This window comes from Bos grunniens, chromosome 29, assembly GCF_055505025.1.
Source record: "Bos grunniens cultivar Pamir isolate PY7600 chromosome 29, Bosgru_T2T1.0, whole genome shotgun sequence".
Taxonomy (NCBI): domain Eukaryota; kingdom Metazoa; phylum Chordata; class Mammalia; order Artiodactyla; family Bovidae; genus Bos; species Bos grunniens.
The window spans coordinates 33,468,062-33,490,570 of NC_141193.1; the positions used below are offsets into that span (position 1 = coordinate 33,468,062).

The 22,509-nt window shown below is 39.2% G+C and overlaps 1 protein-coding gene and 1 non-coding gene across 7 annotated transcripts in view; one reads left to right on the forward strand and one right to left on the reverse strand.

Moving 5' to 3' along the window:
• RSF1 (remodeling and spacing factor 1) overlaps window positions 1-22,509 on the reverse strand; it is a 148,176-nt gene that overhangs the window by 68,782 nt on the left and 56,885 nt on the right. The window lies entirely within an intron of this gene.
• LOC147342484 (small Cajal body-specific RNA 6) lies at window positions 11,141-11,425 on the forward strand. Its single transcript, XR_015158214.1, has one exon.

The window sequence follows — 22,509 nt, forward strand, 5'->3', positions numbered from 1 at the left end:
CTTCAATTTACTGACCTTCATTTACAATGCTCAGGGTGTAAAACCTTTGCTGTGCTGATATTCAGAGATAAACATGCTATTCATTTTCAGTTTCTTTTTTTCTTTTTTTTAATATAAATTTATTTTAATTGGAGGCTTTACAATATTGTATTGGTTTTGCCATACATCAGTTTCTTTAAGCAATGCAGACTTACACTATGCTATTTGAAGACCTCCCCTCCAAAGGTCCCTCTTGGCCCCTCGAGGGCCCCTCAAGTCCCTCAAGGTCCCTCTTGGCCCCTCAAGACCTATTACTCAGATTTGCCCAAATAGCCATAACCTATTTTTACTACCTTCCCAGGGATGCAGTGGTGAAAAATACCCCTGCCACTGCAAGAGACACAAGAGTGTAGGTTTGATCCCCAGGGTGGGAAGATCCCTTGGAGTAGAAAATGGCAACCCACTCCAGTATTCATGCCTGGAAAATTCCATGGACACAGAAGTCTGGCAGGATACAGCCCATGGGGTCTCAAAGAGTGGGACAGGACTGAGCAACTGAGCACAGCACATTGTTACCACAAAGGAAATGCCGCAAATAAAAAAAGCACTATAAATGACACTTAAATAATTCTTATGCAGGACTACATAATCCCATCAGGGGTCAGCAAACTTCTAAGAGACAAACAAAATAATTTAGGTTTTGTGACTACATGGCCTCTTTTTCAACTATTACACTCTGTTACAGTGCAAAAGCAGTCATGTTGCTAAGTCATGTTCAGAAGCTAAGTCATGTCTGACTCTGCAAATCCATGGACTGCAGCATGCCAGGCTTCCCTGTCCTTCACCATCTTCCAAAGTTAGCTTAAACTCATGTCCATTGAATCGGTGATTCAATGATCTCACCCTCTGTCATCTCCTTTCTCCTCCTGCCTTCAATCTTTCCCAGAATCAGGGTCTTTAACAATGAACTGTTTCTTTGCATTAAGTGGCCAAAGTATTGGAGCTTCAGCTTCAGTATCAGTCCTTCCAATGAATATTCAGGACTGATTTCCTTTAGGATGGACTGGTTGGATCTCCTTGCAGTCCAAGGGACTCTCAAGAGTCTTCTCCAACATCACAGTTTGAAAGCATCATTTCTTTGGTGCTCAGACTTCTTTATGGTCCAACTGTCACATGCTGCTGCTGCTGCTGCTAAGTCGCTTCAGTCGTGTCCGACTCTGTGTGACCCCACAGACGGCAGCCCACCAGGCTCCCCTGTCCCTGGGATTCTCCAGGCAAGAACACTGGAGTGGGTTGCCATTCCCTTCTCCAATGCATGAAAGTGAAAAGTGAAAGTAAAGTCCCTCAGTCGTGTCCGACTCTTAGCGGCCCCATGGACTGCAGCCTACCAGGCTCCTCCCCATCCGTGGGATTTTCCAGGCAAGAGTACTGAAGCCGGGTGCCATTGCCTTCTCCGGTACATGACTACTGGATAAACCATAGCTTTGACTATATGAACCTCTGTCAGCAAAGTAATGTCTTTGTTTTTTAATATGCTGTCTAGGTTTGTCATAGCTTTCCTTCCAAGGTTCATTTCATGGCTGCAGTCACCATCTGCAGTGATTTTGGAACCCAAAAAATAAAGTCTGTCACTGTTTCCATTGTTTTCCCATCTATTTGCCATGAAGTGATGGGACCAGATGCCATGATCTTAGTTTTCTGAATGTTGAGTTTTAAGCCAGCTTTTTCACTCTCTTCTTTCACCCTCATTAAGAGGCTCTTTAGTTCCTCTTCACTTTGTGCCACTAGAGTGGTATCATCTGCATATCGGAAGCTGTTCATATTTCTCCTGGCCATGTTAATTCCAGCTTGTGCTTCATCTAGCCTGGCATTTCCCATGATGTACTCTGCTTACATGTTAAATAAACAGGGTGACAATACACAGCTTTGACGTACTCCTTTCCCAATTTTGAACCAGTCCATTGTTTCATGGCTGGTTCTGACTGCTGCTTCTTGATCTGCATACAGATTTCTCAGGAGGCAGGTAAGGTGGTCTGGTATTTCCATTTCTTTAAGAATTTTCCACAGTTTGTTGTTATCCACACTGTCAGAAGTAGATGTTTTTCTGGAATTCTTTTGCTTTTTCTATGATCCAACAGATGCTGGCAATTTGATCTCTGGTTCCTCTGCCTTTTCTAAATTGAGCTTATCCATCTGGAAGTTCTCGGTTCATATACTGTTGAAGCCTAGCTTGAAGGATTTGAGCATAACCTTGCTAGCATGTAAAATGAGGGCAGCTGTGCAGCAGTTTTATCATTTAGCACTGCCCTTCTTTTCCAGTCCTGTGGCCACTGCTGAGTTTTCCAAATGTGTTGGCATGTTGACTGCAGCATTTCCACAGCATCATCTTTTAGGATTTGAAATAGCTCAGCTGGAATTCCATCACCTCCACTAGCTTAGTTTGTACTAATGCTTCCTAAGGCCCACTTGATGTCACATTCCAGGAAAAGCAATATTTTCTATAATACATAAATGAGTGAGCAATACCACTTTACAATACCACTTTATTTGTAAGGAAATTCGAATTTCATATAATTTCCATATGTCAACCATTCTCCCAACCATTTCAATACATGAAAACCATTCTTACTTCTCAAGCCACACATAAACAGGCAGAAAGGCGAGATTTGACACAGGGGCCACAGTTTGCCTAGAGGACCAGAAACTAGCTTTGTTTATTAGAGACCGTCTAGACAGTTATTCTTGGGGCCTTAAAGTAAAGGGATCCCTACTAGATTGGTAATCCACATAAATTACCCAGGTTTCATCTGATTCTAACCAAGCAGCCTATTTAATTTGGTTTTGCAAGCAATTCCTTTTTAGAGAATGTTCCAATATCCAAACCATCCACATTTATCACCATAAATTATCATTCCATAATACTGGTTTTAAGTTTGATTCTCTCTAAATGTGCTAATGAGTGATTATGTCTTGTTGTTTCCCCCTGTATAGTGCCTAAGGAACAGTCTTTCTGATACACACACAAAATCAGTGTTCCGTGCCTGCAAGGTTGAATGCCATTCAGCATGGGAGGTCTCTTGGCTGCCTGCCTGTTGTCATTCCAAAACTCCCTGTGTCTATTCTTCTTGACTTCTACAGAGAAAAAACAAGGTTGAGGATGGAAAATAAGGGGTAGGGGGTGTGGGGGGCATTTAAAAGTTCACAGCAGCTGAACATGTTTAAGAAAGGTGGTTTGACATGCCTATTCAGCAAAAACACAGACTTTATCTCAGTGAGATCATTAACATATTAATCTTAGACTCATATACACAATGGAAGCACCAATAATTCTTCTCTTTTTGGCAGTTTAGAAGGAAAGGTATTAAAAAGGAGGAAGGGTGTAGAAAAACCACAAAATCCTCAGCATGAACATCCAAATGCTGGCCCTGAGAGACTAGACCACCTTGAATGGCTTCTATCAGCCTAAGGGCGCACCCCTGCTCTTTCACTGTTGTCTAGAAAACTCAAGGTTGCCAAAAGGATTTATTGTTTGTTCCAGCCAACATCTGATCAGATCCTGGAGGACCTCTAAATCTCTCTTTTTTTTCCTTTTTGTCACAACAGGCACTTGCAGGATCTTAGCTCCCTGACCAGGAATTGAACCTGCCCCATCCCAGTGACCACGACAAGTATTAACTACTGGACTGCCAAGGAATTCCCAACTACTTTTAAAACAAACAAACTTAAAATTGTAAATCTTTCCTCTAAACCTTTGAGAGATGTTATCTATACATTCTACAAGACAGGCGTGTCCTTCTCAAGGACCTGAAAGCCAATCCTTTTGTTATGTAATCATCAGACTGCAGAAGTTGCAGGCACAAAAGGCCTAATCAAGCTGACTTTGACCAACTCTCATAACTGGCTTTTGTGATTTTTTTATTTCCCTAACACAGCTCAACTCCTTTACTCTCTCATTACCATCTCCCCAACTCCCTCATCCTACCTTTAAAATACCAGCCACCTCTGGGCAAACTGAAATTGAGTTCAAGCTCCATCTACTAAAGTTAGTTATTGAATAAATCTGTCAGTACAGCCTTTAACCAGTGTTTGGTTTTGTTTATCTTTGATGAGGGAGTCCCTTAATATCATTCAGATGGAAATTTTTATTTTACAATTTAAAAACATGAAGTTTAAAGAGATTCATTTATCCAGTGATTCCACATTTACTGAGTACTTGTTCTATGGCAGGAACTAATCAAAGAGCTGGGACACCATGGTAAAGAAAACAACCAAACTGCCACCATGGAGCTTATATTCTAGGAGGTAGTCAAATGAGTGAATATAAGAAAATATCAAGTGGAGAGAAACGGTTTAGTGCTCAGGCAAGGCCTCATTCTAAAAAGCTGACATCTGACACAAAAAGTTGAGATATGACTGATAAATAAACATCAGCCATAAAAAGACTGGTAGAGGAGTGTTTCAGACAGAAGAAACAAGCTGGCACAAAGGTCTGACATATCTAAAAACAGAAAAAAGGATCACTGTGTACGAAGCAGAATAAGGGGGAGAACAGAAAAAGAAAAGGAAACCAAAGGCCAGACGATGTAAGGCACGGTAAGAAATTAAAATCTAATTTCAAATGCGATGGGAAGATTTTTTACATTTTGGGCAGTGGGTAGTATAGCCAGTTCAGAATATTGTGTTAAATGCTGGAGAGGGTGTCGGGAAAAGAAAACCCTCCTACACTGCTGGTGGGACTGTGGCTTGTACAGCCACCATGAAAAACGTAAAGAGGTTCCTAAAAAAACCAAATATAGAGTTGCCATATGATCCGGCAATCCCACTCCTGGGCATCTATGCAGAGGAAATTCTAATTATAAAAGATGCACCCCTATGTGCACAGGAGCACTGTTTACAACAGCCAGGACAAGGAAGCAACTAAATGTCCATCGGCAAATTGATAAAGAATGTGGCATATATTATATATACAATACAATGGAATATCACTCACACATCAAAAAGAATAAAATGTCATTTTATTTTGTCATCCATCCATTTTATTGTCATCCAGCAACATGGATGGGCCCAGAGATTATCATACTAAGTGAAATTAGAAACAGAAAGACAAATACCATACGATACATCACTTATATGTGGAATCTAAAATTTGACAAAAAATGAAGTCATCTACAAAACAGAAAGAGACTCACAGACACAGAAAACAAACTTATGGTTACCAAAGCGGATAGCATGCATGCTCAGTCCTGTCCGACTCTCCAACCCCATGGACTGTAGCCTGTCCAGCTCCTTTGTCCATGGGATTTTCCAGGCAAGAATACTGGAGTAGCCATTTCCTTCTCTAGGGGATCTTTCTGACCCAGAGATGGAACCCATGTCTCCTGCATTGGCAGGCGGATTCTTTTTTTATAGATGAATATTCTTTTTTTTTAATTAATTGACTTTTTAGTTGAAGGATAATTGCTTTACAGAAATTGTGTTGGTTTCTGCCAAACATCGACATGAATCAGCCATAGGTACACATATGTCCCCTCCCTCTCATCTCCCTCCCCATCCCACCCCTCTGGGTTACAGAGCCCCTGTTTGAGTCCCCTGAGACACAGAGCAAATTGCCATAGGCTATCTATTTTACATATGGTAATGTAAGTTTCTGTGTTACTGTCTCCATACATCTCACCCTCTCCCTCCTCCCCTGGGCCCATGTCCCTAAGTCTGTTCTCTATGTCTGTGTAGCCACTTGGAAGCCCAAAGGGGTTAGCAGGTTAGCAGTTAATTTAATTAACTCCTAATTTAGGAGTTTGGGATTAGCAGATACAAACTACTATATATAAAATAACAGCAAGGTCCTACTGTGTATCACAGGAAAGTATATTCTATATCCTGCAATGGACCATAATATGAAGACTAAGATAACCAAAAGAATATGAAGACTATGGCTGAATCACTTTGTTACATGCCAGAAACAATACAAAACTATAACTCATCCATACTTTAATTAAAAAATAAAAAAGAAATACTGTATTAGTTTTGGGTATATGCCAAGGAATGGGACTGCTGGATCATATGGTAGCTCGATTTTTAGTTTTGAAAGGAACCTCCTTACTGTTTCCCACAGTGGCTGCACCAATGTACACCCTGCCCGCCCGCCCCCCTCCCCCACCACAGTGTAGGAGGGTTTTAATATGGTGAGATGATTTTTAATGGGGGAAACATTAGATCAGATATATGTTTCAAAAATGGCAGCTGTGTGTAAAATAGATTGTAGAGGGGAAAGAACAGAAACTACAAAACTTTTAACCCAAGAGACAATGACGACACGGACTATGGTGTAGTAGTGGGAACAGAAAGAAGCAAACAGCTGTATTTTGAAGGGAGAATTTTAAGGACTTTTGAAAGAACAGATGTGGAAGGTGACTGAAAAGGAAAATCAAAGGTGACATCTAAATTCCTTGACTTGAACAAATGGAAGGATAAAAGTGCTTTTAATGAAGGCATAAAGGAACACGTGAGGGAAAAGAGATGTCTTATACCTACAGAGTCTGAGGTACCTATTATATACATCTAAGAAATGTCCTTCTCAAATTTAGTGACTGAACTGAATCTGAGTCAAAACTGAAGCTATGACTCCTGGTTCAGATCTTTCCACTACATCCCATACAGTTTTCACTAAAACCTTTTCAAGTCTGAGTCAAGAAGAATTTTTTTGGCTGAGCTCTGAGAAGTCATCTTTTTATCCCTAGCGTGTGACAAAGCATAAGATACACAGCAGGTACAAAACAAATATCTGATGAATAAACAAAAGACATAGAAAAATGATGCTTTTACATTAATTTAAAAAATTATTTCAAATTATCCATCAATAACTTCTGACTAGAATAGCAACAGCTAACATTTATTGTGTGTTTACCACATGCCAAGTACTATTCCAACCGCCTTAAAATATTAATTCAGTCAATTCTCATAAGTCTTTTCATGGCTGTACTATTATCATTAGGAGGTTCTGTGCTTTAGCCAAGAAATAAGAGAAATAGGAATTAGTATCTCTAGTAATTTATAGTGAAATCAGTAATATATTTAAGACACCAATTAGGTCAGTTATCACCAACCATACTATGGACAAAGGCTAGATTGAGAATTAGAAATCATGTAGTTTTGTTATTACATTCAAATTAAACCTTACCAAATATCCCTGACCAAATATGTAAATATGTCCAACTATTTTATACATAATATTCTTTCCAGAGGACTAAATGAAACATTTACTGAGCACATTTAGTATTAGGAAAGCAAAGATGAATTAACAGTCTCTGCGCTGAGAAGTTCAGAATTCAGAGAAAGTCATGAAAACAAGTAATTAGAGGGGAGAAGCAGTCACTGAGTCATCTACAAACTGAGAAACTGGTATAGCCATGAACTACTATGAAAATAAAGGAGAGAAACCCTTCAGCCAAATGGAGGAAAGTGTGACACTTTTATTCAAGTGGTGACATTTATCTAGGACCTAAAGGATGAATGAGGCTTTATCAGAAAAGGAGGTAAATAAATAGTATTTCAAGAAGAAACAGAACAGAATATGATAACCAATGGGGATGTGAATATTTTGGTATGTTTTGTCGACGTGAAGGCAAATAAAAGAGCTCTTTATGCTGAGCCCTTCGAGTCCTAAATCATGAGTGCTGAGGGGTGGGAGTGGGAAGAGACAAGGCCGTGAAAGTAGGTCATTGCTCATAAATATGAGGACTCAACAAGCATTCAGAAGTACTGATGAAAAACAGTCCTGTTGCACGATGGCAAGATAGGAGGATAGAATCCAAGGTCAAGGAGACCCACTAAAGCCTGTTTTGCAATAACTCACAGAAAAGGTGATGAAGCTTGGCTTAACCCTGCGGAGGATACTCAAGAGAAGGCAGATTCAGATTGTACGTATCTTACAAAGCAACAAGCTTTATGCTTAATACATTATACAGTAAATGTTTTACTCTTTACAACAGACCTTTCACAAATATTATTTCATTTGGGGTAGATGGCCCATAAAGCTACAATATTTTTTAAAACAAAACAAAGTCTGATCATCTTTCTATTTTCTATAGTATCTCCCAAGTTCATGACCTTGCTGACAGTGGACACTAAATATTTACACTATCAGTAGTCCCTGATATAACTATAGAGTCAACTTACTATTTTGATGAGCCACCTGGGAATACTGCCTATAACAATGCATATTAAGAGTTATATATAGAATGGAAGATTCTTTCATTTCTTAAAATATATACTGGATATACTTCAATGGCAAGACTTCTCAAGCAACATGGTTTTAAAAATTAAAAGAATACCAAAATCCCAAGTGACTAGAGCACAGGTATGTATCAATTAATGGGTTTATTCCACAAAAAGGATAAAGTTCTTTATCAGTACTTTGCTGTATGTTAGACCCTGTGATTGACATCAGGATAAGTAAGATACTACAACTCTTACAAAAGGGACTCAGTTGGACAGGCAGCTGGAATCTGTTAACCTACAAATATGGCACATTTACACAGATCAAAAATTTGAGAAGCTACTCTCAAAAGTAGTCTATTCTGAAGAGTAGTAAAAGGTATCTTGCAAGTATTTGGCAAAAATCCAGCAAGAAAAATCAAATCTCTATCATAGCTACTTTATACCCATAGATAAGAGTAACCATATACCTAAAATACACCCAAGTGGAAAGAGTATAATTGGTAAGTTCCTCTTTCTAAGAGATCTACTTTTTAATCAATAATCTAAATAGGAAGGGATATAAGGTTTTAGTATAAAATAGATTGAGATTCAAATCCAGGCTCTATCAACAGTGTGATCCTGTCGAGGTCAATCACCTCTCTCAATTTCAGGGTCTTCGTCTGTAAAATGGAGGTTATCTTGCTAATAAAAGAGATGAGATTAGGAAGATGTCTATCAGAGATCCTTATGGTGCCACAGCTACATATATAAATGCAAACCTGAAGATAGATCCAGAAAAACACAACAAGAACCAACTGGAACACAAGAAGAAAATAAAGAGAATTAAGAGCTGTTAGGAAGTAGACTAGGCTTCCTGGTGGCTCAGTGGTAAAGAATTCACCTGAAATGCATGAGCCATAGAAGATGTGGGTTCGATCCCTGGGTCGGGAAGATCCCCTGGAGGAGGGCATGGCAACCCACTCCAGTATTCTTGCCTGGAGAATCCCATGGACAGAGGAGCCTGGCAGGCTACAGTCCATAGAGCTGCAAAGATTCCAACACAACTGAAGCAACTTAGCAGCAGCAGGAAGTAGATCAGTGTTCTTCTAACTGTATATAAACATTGTTTCAAGATACTTTTGTTTCAAATATATTTAAAACACCCAATATTTAAATAAAATTATTGGTGACTGATTTAATTCTCTACTTTTATTTTCTGGGTAATTAATCCTATATATAGGCTTCCCTGGTAGCTCAGATGGTAAAGAATCTGCCTGCAATGTGGGAGACCTGAGTTCAATCCCTGAGTTGACAAGATCCTCTGGAGAAGGGAGAGCTACCCACTCCGACATTCTTGCCCAACCATGGACAGAGGAGCCTGGTGGGCTACAGTCCACGGGGTCACAAAGAATTGAACATGACAGAGCAACTTTCACTTATAGGCTCCCCTGATGGCTCAGGGGTAAAGAATCTGTCTGCCAATGTAGGAGATGCAAGAGATGTGGGTTTGATTTGTGAGTGGGGAAGATCCCCTGGAGGAGGAAATGCCAACGCACTCCAGGCATTCCTGCCTTGGAAATACTATGGACAGAGGAGCCTGGCTGGCTACAGTCCATGGGGTTGCAAGAGTCAGACATGACTTAGCAACTAAACAACAAAACCTATATTATACTGATGGGCTGCCTTGTTAGGATCCAATATGAGAGTAAACATGTTGAAGGTAAGATTACTGCCAGATCTAGAGAATATTCTCTGACTGTTGCATTTTTATATATTGTGGAGCTATACATGAATTTAGTATGTAGAGAAATATTTTTGTATAAAAACAAAAATTCACCATTTTAGTCAATAAGTGTATAATTTAGTGGCATTAATCAATCACATTCACAATGTTGTATAATCATTGATACTTCTTACTTCCAAAAGTTTTTTTTATTATCCAGACAAAAACTCTTTCTTTTGGCCACACCACTTGGCTTGTGGGATATTAGTTCCCCAACCAGGGACTGAATCCAGGCCCTCCGCAGTAAAAGGGTGGAATCCCAATCACTGGATTGTCAGGGAATTCCCTTCAAACAGAAGATCTTTAAGCTTTAAGCAATTAACTCCCCATTCTCCTCCCACTCTGAAGCACCTCATAATCTCTAATCTACTTTAATATCAGTTGTTTTGTGTCTGGTTTCTTTTACTTAGCATAATGTTTGCAAGGACTGCCCATGTGCTAGCAAATAAAAGAAGTTCTTTCCTTTTTAAGTATGAAAAATATTGCATTGTATGAATGTATCACATTTTGTTTACTGATGGACATTTGGGTAGTGTCAACCTTTGGGCTATTATGAATTAAATTACAATAAATACTGGCATACAAGTGTATGTCTGAGGCTGTTTTTGGTTCTTCTGAGTATACAGCTAGGTGCAGAACTGATGGGTCACACAGCAGTTATATGTTTAGCTTTTTTTTTTTTTTTGACCGTAAAGCATGGCACGTAGAACCTTCCTAACCAGGGATGGAACTCATGGCCCCTGTATTGGAAGCACAGAGTCTTAACAACTGGACCACCAGGAAAGCCCTGTTTAGCTTTTTAGTTCAGTTCAGTCGCTCAGTCGTGTCTGACTCTTTGCGACCCCATGAATCGCAGCACGCCAGGCCTCCCTGTCCATCACCAACTCCCAGAGTTCACTCAGGCTCACGTCCATTGAGTCAGTGATGCCATCCAGCCATCTCATCCTCTGTCGTCCCCTTCTTCTCCTGCCCCCAATCCCTCCCAGCATCAGTCTTTTCCAATGAGTCAACTCTTTGCATGAGGTGGCCAAAGTACTGGAGTTTCAGCTTTAGCATCATTCCTTCCAAATTTAAGGATGGGCCAAATGGTTTTCCACATCAGCTGCACCATTCTGTATTCCCATCAGTTTTAGCATCTCCACAAACTCATCAATATTTATTATTTTCCTTTAAGAGTTACTCTGTCAGTGATGATTGGTAAAAGGTCTGATTGCACTTGAGGTCACAGTCCCTGCCCTGCCCTCAGCTCCCAGCAGCCCATTTTTCCCTCCCATCACATTTAAGTCATGTGTATGGGGTAATGGAGCAGCTGACAACATGGGATTCTGTCAGTGTGTGTTTCTGAAGAGTCGGCAGTGCACAGCAGACCAGTATCCAACAAAACAAAACAAAACAAAAAAAAAAAAAGAGTTACTCTATTAGGTATAAAGTAATACTGAGTTTCTGATTTTCATTTCATCCATGACTAATGATGTTGATTATCTTTTCATGTGCTAATTATTAATTGCTGCATATCTCTGAAGAAATGTCTACTTAAATATTTTGCACATTTTTTAAATTGGTTTGGTCTTTTTGTTGTTTTTAGGAATCCCTCTATAGTCTATATATTTTCTTATCAATCATACAATTTGCAAATTATTTTCTTCCATGATGTGGGTAGTCCTTTCACTTTCTTCATAACATTATTTGATGGACAACAGTTTTTCATTTTGATAAAGTCGAATTCATGTACTGTTTTTCTTCTTGCTTACATGCTTTTGGTGTCAAAATTTAAAACTCTATTCCCAAGCTGAAGGTCATAAAGATCTATCCCTAAGTTTTATTCCAATAGGATTATGGTTCTAGCTCTTTCAATTAAGCTGTTAACCCATTTTGAGTTAATTTTTGCATGTGGTAGGAGGAAGGGTTATTTACTGCATTTGGCAACTTGTTAAATCTCAAGAAATATACATTTCATGCTATAGGCAATAATCAAAATAAGTTTTAAAAACACTACAATAAAGTTATCACTACAGCATATATACTCCATTTCATTTTCAGCTCAGCAAGAGTCAAGACACATACACATCATTAACATAATATTTTTAATGGATTCCTAAAGTTTTTTATACTTAGAAAATTTTAGGAGATTCTACTTTTACTTCCCAGGTTTATCTGGTTAATAGCTAAAGTGATAACCTTAAATTGCTATTTTAATGTAACTTCTTTCAAAACACATTGATACTAGAGTTATAGGTAAAGGAGCAATATCTGAGTATACAATGGAGAGGTCCTGACTAATACAAGTGTGCACACTTGGGGGGAAAAAAGAACAACCTCTGGAGAGGAAAAGCAGGTTTCTGAAGTCTACTACAAGAGCACACTTGCACAGATTTCCCAGCCATAATTAAGGCACTGATCCCTCTGACTGGAAAAGTCTTCAGATATATTATCAACACAAAACATTAACTGGACCACTTGAAGTTCGGAAGAAAAACTAAAGCAGATGCAACCCAACACTTCTGTATCTACAAGTATAAATAATTTAGTCTAAGTTGCTGTCAATTCCAAAAGAATGCCAGACACAGAAAAGAAAAAAAGTTAACTTGTTACTGTTTTTCTGATAATTTATTTTTAATATTTAAAACACTTGCTGGGTTCCAACTATTTGATAAGTACTATGCTGGAGAAGGCAATGGCAACCCACTCCAGTACTCTTGCCTGGCAAATCCCATGGACAGGGGAGCCTGGTAGGCTGCAGTCCATGGGGTCGCTAGGAGTTGGATACAACTGAGCCACTTCACTTTCACTTTTCACTTCCATGCATTGGAGAAGGAAATGGCAACTCACTCCAGTGTTCTTGCTTGGAGAATTCCAGGGACAGGGGAGCCTGATGGGCTGCCGTCTATGGGGTCGCACAGAGTCGACCTAGCAGCAGCAGCAGCAGCAGCATGCTGAGAGAATTCACATATACGTTCACAAGAACTGACTAAACTTACATACCTAGTAATCAGCAGTGTTCAGGCTCTTTCCCCATTAGAAATCCAGAATTCTTACTACATCATCCCAGGCAATTCATTCATGATGGTAAACCGTGGCTACTGACACACCGTGCGTGAGTAAACGTGTGTGCTTAGCTGCTCAGTCATGTCCAACTCTTTGCAACCCCATGGACTGTAGCCCGCCAGGATCCTCTATCCATGGGGATTCTCCAAGAAAGAATACTGGAATGGGTCGCCATGCCCTCCTGGGGACCTTCCTGATCAAACCCAGGTGTTCCATACTGCAGGCGGATTCATTACCAGCAGGAAAGCATGAGTAAATGGTACTCTATTTAAAGAACATTTGCAAAGTTAAAAGTGTGAAAATACTTTCCAATATACAGAGCGTTAAGTATTCATTTTGTGGCATAAGACAAACCTATATTCAATCCTTGCTTCATCATCTACTATTTATGTAACTTTGGGAGTTATTTATTCTCCGTGATCTAGTTTGTGCTGTGAAGTAAATGATACTGTATGTAAAACAGCATAGGATCTAGTATATAAGTTTTCAATATTAGCTCTTATCATTATTACAAAAATATAAGCTTTGGAGAAACTGAAACCCTCGTAAATTGCTGATGAGAATGTAAAATAGTATAGTGACTATGGAAAACAGTTTGGCAGTTCCTCAAAAAAAATGCCATATGACCCAGCCATTTTATACACTCCTAGGTACATAGAGAAGAGAAAAATTCATGGCCACAGAAACACTTTTACATCAACATTCATAGCAGAATTCCTGATAGCCAAAAGGTGAAAAAATCCAAATGCTCATGAATTGAAAATGGATAAATAAAATGTATTAACCATACAATGGAAGAATGTTTTGCAATAAAAAGAAATGGAGTACTAATATATACTATATGTAACATGAATAAACTTTCAAATCATTATACTAAATGAAAGAAGACACAGAAGGCCACATATTTTATGATTTCATCCATAAGGAATGTTCAAATACACAAATTCATAGATACAGAAAGGAGATTGAGAGCTGGACAGGATCTGAGCAGGAAGGGGTTGTGACTGGAACAGATTGCTAATGGGTACAGAGTTTCTGCTTGGGGTGATGGAAATGTTCTGGAATTACATAGCGGTATGGTTGGACAACATACTGAATATACCAAAAGTCAACGAATATATTTTAATATGGAAAATTTTATGTTGTATGAATTATACCACAATTTTAAAAAGAAAAACACAACTTAATAAACAAGGCCAAAACACTGAAAGATAATAACCTTAGCTTATTTTTGAAAAGTAAACAGAGCAGTAGAGAAATATCTACCCCTTGTCAAAATATATCCAAAATAACAAATGACAAAAGATGGTCCTTATGACTTCCTAATAGATGACAAACTGCCTAAGGAATAAAAGCAATGAGCCTTACTGAAACTCCCATTTAGATTAAAGGTATCTATTGACAAAATGGGCTTCCCTGTTGACTCAGACTATAAAGAATCTGCCTGCAATGCAGGACACCCAGATTCAATCCCCCAACCACTAATGACAAAGAAGCTTCAGTTGAACAGTTCTATGAAGACCTACAAGACCTTCTAGAACTAACACCAAAAAAAAAAAAAGTCCTTTCATCATAGGGGACTGGAATGCAAAAGTAGGAAGGCAAGAGACATATGTGGAGTAACAGGCAAGTTTGGCCTTGGGAGTACAAAATGAAGCAGGGAAAAGGGTCTAACAGTGTTTTGCCAAGAGAACGCATTGGTCATAGCAAACACCCTCTTCCAACAACACAAGAGACGACTTTATACATGGACATCACCAAATGGTCAATACCAAAATCGGATTGATTATATTCTTCCCAGCTGAAAATGGAGAAGCTCTATACAGTCAGCAAAAACAAGACCAGGAGCTGAGTGTGGCTCAGATCATGAACTCCATATTGCAAAATTCAGACTTAAATTGAAGAAAGTAGGGAACATCACTAGGCCATTTAGGTATGACCTAAATCAAATCCCTTACTAATTATACAGTGGAAATAACAAATAGATTAAAGGGATTAGATCTGATAGAATGCTTGAAGATCTATGGACAGAGCTTTGTGACACTGTACAGGAGGAGGTGAAAAAACACCAAGAAAAAGAAATGCAAAAAAGGCAAAATGGTTGTCTGAGGAGGCCTTACAAATAGCTGAGAAAAGAAGAGAAACAAAAGGCAAACGAGAAAAGGAGATATACCCATCTGAATGCATAGTTCCACAGAATAGCAAGGAGAAATAAGAAAGCCTTCCTCAGTGATGAATGCAAAGAAACAGAGGAAAACAACAGAATGGGAAAGACTAGTGATCTCTTCAAGAAAATTGGAGATATCAAAGGAATATTTCATGAAAGATGGGCACAATAAAAGACAACAGTATGGACCTAACAGAAGCGGAAGATATTAAGAGGTGGCAAGAATACACAGAAGAACTACACAAAAAAGATCTTAATGATCTGGATAACAACAATGGTATGATCACTCAGCTCTGACCTAGAGCCAGACATCCTAGAGTGTGAAGTCAGGTGGGTCTTAGGAAGCATCACTATGAACAAAGCCATGGAGGTGATGGAATTCCAGTTGAGCTATTTCAAATCCTAAAAGATGATGCTGTCGAAGTGCTGCACTCAATATGCCAGCAAATTTGGAAAACTTCACCGTGGCCACAGGACAGGAAAAGATCAGTTTTCATTCCAATCCCAATGAAGGGCAATGCCAACACATGTTATAACTACTCATTTTAAATGCTAGCAAGGTTACGCTCAAAATCCATCAAGCTAGGCTTCAACAATACATGAACCAAGAACTTCCAGATGTATAACCTCAATTTAGAAAAGGCAGAGGAACCAGAGATCAAATTGCCAGCATCTGTTGGATCACAGAAAAAGCAAGAGAATTCCAAAAACATCCACTTCTGCTTCATTAACTATACTGAAGTCTTCGACTGTGTAGATGACAACGAACTGTGGAAAATTCTTAGAGATGGGAATACCAGACCACCTGACCTGCCTCCTGAGAAATCTGTATGCAGGTCAAGAAGCAACAGTTAGAATCAGACATGGAACAACGGACTGGTTCCAAATTGGGAAAGGAATGCGTCAAGGCTGTACACTGTCACTCTGTTTATTAACTGATTTGTAAAGTACATCGTGAGAATTGCTGGGCTGGATGAAGCACAAGCTGAATGAAGACTACCTGGAGAAATATTAATAACTTCAGATATGCAGATGACGCCACTCTTATAACAGCAAAGAGGAACTGTAGAGCCTCTTGATGAGGGTGAAAGAGGAGAGAGACAAAGCTAGATTAAAATTCAGCATTCAAAAAACTGAGATCATGGCATCCCGTTCCATCACTTCATGACATATAGATGGGAAAACAATGGAAACAGGGACAGACTTTATTTTCTTGGGCTCCAAAACCGCTGCAGACAGTGACTGCAGCCATAAAATGAAAAGACGCCTGCTCCTTGGAAGGAAAGCTATGACAAACTTAGCATATTAAAAACCAGAGACATTACTTTGCCAACAAAGGTCTGTCTAGTCAAAGCTGTGGTTTATCCAGTAGTCATGTACGTATGTGAGAGATGAACCATAAAGAAGGCTGAGTGCCAGAGAATTGATGCTTTCCAAACTGTGGTGTTGGAGAAGACTCTTGGGAGTCCCTTGGACTGCAAGGAGATCTAACCAGTCCATCCTAAAGGAAATCAGTCCTGAATATTCATTGGAAAGACTAATGCTGAAACTGAAACTTCAATACTTTGGCCACCTGATGCGAAGAACTGACTCATTGGAAAAGACCCTGATGCTGGGAAACACTGAAGGCGGGAGGAGAAGGGGACGACAGAGGATGAAATGGTTGGATGGCATCACCAACTTGATGGACATGAGTGTGAGTGAACTCTGGGAAATGACGAAGGATAGGGAAGCCTGGCGTGCTGCAATCCATAGGTCGCAAAGAGTCAGACACGACTGAGTGACTGAACAAGAACCATTACCTAATTTAATCACTTTCCAAAGAGTTCTGAGATTATCTATTATCTTCCCTTTACTTTTGAAGGACAAATGAGGTCATTTTCTGTTGAGTGGTAGATAGACACCCCAGAAAAGACACATTAGCTTATTTTCTACTAAATGTCATTATCCCTCTAGTACTGAACACCAGGAAATACTCTGCTTATCCAAATAAACCTATTTATTTTCATATTTTAACATTTCTTACAATCAAGAGCCTTTTAAAATCCATTGATTACTACATTCCGTGTGACAGTATTTTTTTTTTCACTGAAAAACTGTCTCTAAATCACTGGCATGGCATGCACCGAAGAAATCACAAAACTTAATAATAACAGCAGTAATAAATTACCATTTGTCTCTTAGAAATAATTCAGAGCTAAAGGAAATCAATTCCTTTAAAGGATAATTTATTAAGAACTAGCTTTTCTATTACTTTTAGGGTCTGTTTACTGCTGCGTTTGGGCAGGAGGCAGGGTGGCAAGAAAGCACAGGTACAGAATCTGTTGAATCCACGTGTCTGTTTACTGACATGGTGGTATTCATTATCCATGGCTAAGATGTCTTAACTTGCTCACATGGTATCTAAAGTCATTAGCAATCACAGCAAAGAGAGAAGTTTCATGGAAGCACATGAGTTTACTGGCAGAGAAGTTTTATTATGACTCAAGCAAAGTGAAGCCCAATAAGGCCAAGGTCTATCCAACTAAGAAAGGGGTTAACAGATCTTTGCAGAACTGCTATTTTAAATTTCTACTAACTAGATTTCTTTAATTTTAGGAGGGTAACTTCACCTAAAAAGTCACCAGCTAGAGGGAGGAGGGAGGAGGGTTCAGGATGGGGAGCACATGTATACCTGTGGCGGATTCATTTCAATGTTTGGCAAAACTAATACAATATTGTAAAGTTTAAAAATAAAATAAAATTAAACAGAAAAAAAAAGAAAAAAAGTCACCAGCTAGATTTTCAGGTTCCTATACATTTCACACTAGTAAAGTAATGCTCAAAATTCTCCAAGCCAGGCTTCAGCAATACGTGAACCGTGAAATTCCAGATGTTCAAGCTGGTTTTAGAAAAGGCATAGGAACCAGAGATCAAATTGCCAACATCTGCTGGATCATCGAAAAAGCAAGAGAATTCCAGAAAAACATCTATTTCTGCTTTATTGACTATGCCAAAGCCTTGTGTGGATCACAATAAACTGGAAAATTCTGAAAGAGATGGGAATACCAGATCACCTGACCTGCTTCTTCAGAAACCTGTATGCAGGTCAGGAAGCAACAGTTCGAACTGGACATGGAACAACTGACTGGTTCCAAATAGGAAAAGGACTATGTCAAGGCTGTATATTGTCACCCTGCTTATTTAACTTATATGCAGAGTATATCATGAGAAACGCTGGGCTGGAAGAAGCACAAGCTGGAATCAAGATTGCCGGGAGAAATATCAATAACCTCAGATATGCAGATGATACCACCCTTATGGCAGGAAGTGAAGAGGAACTAAAAAGCCTCTTGATGAAAGTGAAAGAGGAGAGAAAAAAAGTTGGCTTAAAGCTCAACATTCAGAAAACGAAGATCATGGCATATGGTCCCATCACTTCATGGGAAATAGATGGGGAAACAGTGGAAACACTGTCAGACTTTATTTTTTTAGGCTCCAAAATCACTGCAGATGGTGATTGCAGCCATGAAATTAAAAGACGCTTACTCTGTGGAAGGAAAGTTATGATCAACCTAGACAGCATACTGAAAAGCAGAGACATTACTTTGCCAACAAAGGTCCATCTAGTCAAGGCTATGGTTTTTCCTGTGGTCATTTATGGATGTGAGAGTTGGACTGTGAAGAAGGCTGAGCGCCGAAGAATTGATGCTTTTGAACTGTGGTGTTGGAGAAGACTCTTGAGAGTCCCTTGGACTGCAAGGAGATCCAACCTGTCCATTCTAAAGGAGATCAGCACTGGGTGTTCATTGGAAGGAATGATGCTAAAGCTGAAACTCCAGTACTTTGGCCACCTCATGTGAAGAGCTGACTCATTGAAAAAAGACTCTGATGCTGGGAGGGGTTGGGGGCAGGAGAAGGGGACGACAGAGGATGAGATGGCTGGATGGCATCACTGACTCGATGGATGTGAGTCTGAGTGATCTCCGGGAGTTGGTGATGGACAGGGAGGCCTGGAGTGCTATGATTCATGGTGTCACAAAGAGTCAGACACGACTGAGCGACTAGACTGAACTGAACTGAACTGAACTTACATACTGGATGATATAGGAGAATATATGTTAGCAAGTCCAGGATATAGCACAACAATGAATGCCCTTCTTGAGGTGAGCTGCTAGACACCTCTCTTTGCCTCTATCAGGTATCAAGACTTACTGACTCTACCTTCCAAATATTGATAGTTCTCACCTAAATCCTTTTCCTTCCATGTTGCTGCTGTTTAGTCACTCAGTCATATCCAGGTCTTTGTGATCCCATGGACTATAGCCCGCCAAGCTCCTCAGTCCATGGGATTTCCCAGACAAGAATACTGGAATGGCTTGCCATTTCCTTCTCCAGAGGATCTTCCTAATCCAGGGATCAAACCTGCAACTCCAGCATTGCAGGTGGATTCTTTACCATCTGAGCCACCAGGGAAGCCCTTTCTTTCCACACTTACTGCCAAAACCTTAATTCAGGCCTCTTAAGTGGTTGGTTGAATTATTACAGTAACTTTCTTTCACATGAACCCTAGGCTTCCACTCACTGCCATTCTCCATATTATAGTGAAGCCAAACTACTGGTAATTTCCTAACAAATTTCTGCTCATTCTACAGGTCTCAGTTCAACTGTTTAAGAGAAACACAATAAGACACGGCAAACAGATGCCACTGCTGAGTGATCTGTGATAGCAGTGTAGTCTGCTAAACTAGGGTTGGCAGGAAAAGCTTAGATTGGTAACATCTGCTATAAGCCAAAGACCAAGGTCTAACAGATAAGGATATCTGCTCTAGATTTAAATAGAATTTGCTCTCCATAATACAAATGCACAGCAGTACCACTTACAGAAGGATAAAAGATCGAAAGCCATGTTAACGGGGAAGGTAAAATTTCCACTAGAAAAATATCTAATGTAACCAATAAAGAGAACCAAGAAGTAAATACGGAGTTAATCTTATTAGCAGTCAAGTGAAAGAAAACTGAAATAATTTAAATAATTAATTCACCTGATACTGATGTATAAAAGATACAAAAAGCATTCAAGATGCTTATAATTTACAACAAAGACAAATATGAGGGGCAATACCAACAGTATTTTAAACCACTGAATTCACAAAGCCCTGGGCTTGAATGCTGGCTCTGCCATTTCTAGCAATGTGAGATTTGTCTGGTTATTCAGTTTCTCAAAATCAATTACCTTGTGCATAAGAGGAGGAAAATATTAAGTTCAAAAGTGAGCTATGTAACGAAAGTATCAAACAAAGTGCCTGGTACATAGTGTACATGTAATAAAAAATATATGGTAATTTCTATAATGGAGCTACACATAAATCCATGGAGGAACATCTGGAATGTCTTCAGGCAAAAGGAATTACTTCTTCTCAAGAAAGTAATACCTGAGGTTATATTTAAAGGATAACTGTTTGACAGGCAAACAAGTTCATGAGAAGGCATCCGAGGCAGAAGATACAGTATATGCAAATATTCTAAGGAATGAAGAAGATCCCATGTTCTGTGAATGACACAGAATATGAGTCAAGTAGTAGGGTACACAGGAGGGACTGTCATTAGATGTGGCTAAAGAAAATGGCTAAATCATTAAGAGTTTCGAATGCTATGACAGAGTTTAGATTTTTAAGAGAAAGAGAATCACTAAATAACTCTTACAGTAATATAATAGCTACTTTCAAATCTTTGTGTTTAATATGCTAGAATCATGCTTTGAGGTCACAATGTTGGTGGGGATACAAATACATCATGGATTCAATATGTACCAGAAGATCAAGAATAAGAATTTGGCTTTTGATATATGTTGAGTTTGATTTTGCTTACAAGAAACAGTTCACTAGGCAGTCAGTAGGATATAAATGGAGATGTTTGTAATCTGGTATAAAAGCCTGAAGTAGAGCTAGAGCTTTGGGAGTCAGCGTTTGATAAAACTTTTTCTAATAATCAACTTTTAGGGAAACTGATTACTTAGACTCCATGCAAATACATTTGTTCAGTCACTCCACATGCTTAGAGCTGGGTAATGATGGTCCAAAAGATAGACATAGTTCCAATCTTCTTATGAACCAGCAGACAACCAATATGAGAGAAACTAAAAAATAGGCAAAAGCAGCTCTGCTGCAAGTATAGATATGTTCTTTCCTCATCCTTGTCCTTTTTATCTATCCAGTAGATGAATACCAAGTGACTTTCTGGTATTCTAATTTCATAAAGAACAAAACTAAGAGAAATAGAGAAATATATTGTTAATGTGCTTTCTAGGCCAGGTGTCAAAACTTTTTCCTGTAAACGGCTGATGGTATTTTAGGCTTTGTTGATCATATAGTTCTTAAACAAACCACTGACAATTGCACTGTAAACTTGAAAGCAGTCACAGATCATAGGTAAATGAATAGCAGCAATGTCAAACACTAGTTTATTTACAAAACCAAGGGGCTACCTGGATTTGGCTATCATGTGCCAGTTCCTCTAGACTATCAACAGTACTCTTAACAATGTAGAAAGAAGAATGGCTAAAATTCCTGATACAGTTTTTGGCCACAGAAAAACTTGTACTTTGATTTTTAAACTATATTTCTAGAAAAGCTATAATTTTACATAAAGTTTATTATCAAATATTCATTCAAGAAACACAACCTGGAATCAAGATTGCCGGGAGAAATATCAATAACCTCAGATATGCAGATGATACCACCCTTATGGCAGAAAGTGAAGACGAACTCAAAAGCCTCTTGATGAAAGTGAAAGTGGAGAGTGAAAAAGCTGGCTTAAAACTCAACATTCAGAAAACGAAGATCATGGCATCCAGTCCCACCACTTCATGGGAAATAGATGGGGAAACAGTGGAAACACTGTCAGACTTTATTTTTCTGGGCTCCAAAATCACTACAGATGGTGACTGCAGCCATGAAATTAAAAGAGGCTTACTCCTTGGAAGGAAGGTTATGACCAACCTAGATAGCATATTCAAAAGCAAAGACATTACTTTGCCCACAAAGGTTTGTCTAGTCAAGGCTATGGTTTTTCCTGTGGTCATTTATGGATGTGAGAGTTGGACTGTGAAGAAGGCTGAGCGCTGAAGAATTGATGCTTTTGAACTGCGGTGTTGGAGAAGACTCTTGAGAGTCCCTTGGACTGCAAGGAGATCCAACCAGTCCATTCTGAAGGAGATCGGCCCTGGGATTTCTTTGGAAGGAATGATGCTGAAGCTGAAACTCCAGTACTTTGGCCACCTCATGCGAAGAGTTGACTCATTGGAAAAGACTCTGATGCTGGGAGGGATTGGGGACAGGAGGAAAAGGGGACGACAGAG